The following is a 2098-nucleotide window of genomic DNA, read 5'->3' on the forward strand; positions in this document are numbered from 1 at the left end:
ATAATGCAACAATTTGTTCTTGATTTATTTCTTGTACCTGTGATTGAATGCTACCCGATCGCTCTGCGTACATCCATACACTTCATTTGGTACATTTCTAAATTCTACTCTTTCTAATTCTTGCTTGGATTCGCCAGACTTTTGATTTTGAGCGGAGTTTTACAATTGGGTAGAATTTGGAACTTGTATCGAACATCATGGTTATACAAAGTGCATGCCATGCCATTTATTGTAAGAACTCTGAAATTAACCCTGTCCTGTACACTTTTATATTGCTCTCAAGGCTTTGAACCTTGTGTTGTGAGCATATTATGGGCTTGGATAAAAGACCTTGCCCTGTTTTATAAATTCCTTTGAGAGTTGTCAGTCTTGACACATTGGTGTCCATACATGTTCCTTGCTCTTCCAAGGGACTAGGCACCCCATTCGCAAGATTGAATGACCACTATGCCCTGATGATGCCTTGTCCCAATCAAAAAAACCCTTGATTTATATGATAACTATCATATATGGAGATTCATTTTGCTCTCATAGGCTTTGAACCTTGTTTATTATGAGCAAAGCTTAGAGAAAACAAAAGCCAAAATTTGAGAAAATTCTCATTGTCCGTGTGGAATTCACTGAAATGTATTATTAAACATGGCCCTTGCCCTTTCTTTCAAATGTAATTGCCCTCCTTGAAATTTCTGATGTGTTTTCGATTACATGCTGATATTAACCCCCTCCCACTCTCCCCTTACAATTGGCATTCACCAATGTATGAACACTGTTAAATAGCTCCTTGTTTTCGATGCTGAGATCTGCGGTATCTGATACTGTAGATTCTCTATTGTAATCCCCTGTTCTTGATGCCCTATTCCCATCTTTTGGAAGGACTTCATGAGTTGGTACTTGCAGACTAAACTGTTTGCGAATTAAAAATCTATTGGTACTTGTTTGTATTAAAATCCTCCCTTTTGAGTAAATGTATCTTGGTGAAATCCCCCCCCCCCCCATATTGACATGCCCTGAAAGTTTCCATTGCCTCCCTTTTTCATATCAAATCGTGTACGGTACCATGTTCATTCGGTTTGGCCCCAAATTTTGTTCTTGTTGTTTCATTACGACTGATATTCGCCCATCCAACAAAAGCCCCACCCCTCCTGCTCGTATAGCAGACTTCACCTGACATTGACTACTTGTCCATTGATACTCTGATGACACATTGCCCCCCCCTCATCTCCTGACTATGCTGACACTGGATGAAGTGTGTCCTGGCCCATCCAATAAAAAAGGTCCCCAACAAGCAGAGTCTTCACCTGTCCGTGTGTACCCCCCTCCCCCCACTTCCAAAGCGCCTGACCATGACTTCTTTTCAATACTGTGATGATGACACACGTGTGTAACCCCCGCCCCATGCTCCCCTCACCATGCTGACAAAGGATGAAGAGTTGCTTGCGGTGATCCTGGCCCCTCCTATAGAAAAGTCCCCCCGTTCATAAAGCAAACTTTGCCTATTTGAGCATACCTGTCCATACTCTGATAACACCGTGGGTGTACTACCCCCCTCCCCCCCCATCCCCCTCTGACCATGCCGACACTGGATGAAGTGCAAACAGTGATCCTGGTCCATCCCACCAAAAAGTCCCTCCAACTCCGAAAGCAGACTTCACTTCTCAGTGACTGCTTGTCAACAGCCTGTTGAAGCATTGTGCCCTCCCCCCCCCTCCTTCCCTCACCATGCTGGATAAAGTGTTGCTTCTTTATTTGATTGGATAAAATTTGAATATGGTCTGTGTGTTGACATGGTTCAGGATAAAACTTTGATCACAAAATCACTGCAGTTTCAAATTGTCGGGATCTAAATCAATTTCTACTGTTGATAGCGTTTCCCTTGTCTCTTGCCCACCTCCACCATGCTCACACTAGATATAGTAAAGTAAAACCTCTCTATTACTGACACCCTTGGGACTGACAAGTGCTGTCCTTAATAGAGAGGTGTCCTGATTAGAGAGTTCAAATTGAATGTAAACAACCAATTTTGGACCAAACAGTGTCCTTGATAGAGAGGGGGAAGGGAGGTTTATCTATTAACTAATTTATGTACATATATTTTACC

The sequence above is a fragment of the Lineus longissimus genome, chromosome 16 (assembly GCF_910592395.1).
Source record: "Lineus longissimus chromosome 16, tnLinLong1.2, whole genome shotgun sequence".
Lineage (NCBI taxonomy): Eukaryota > Metazoa > Nemertea > Pilidiophora > Heteronemertea > Lineidae > Lineus > Lineus longissimus.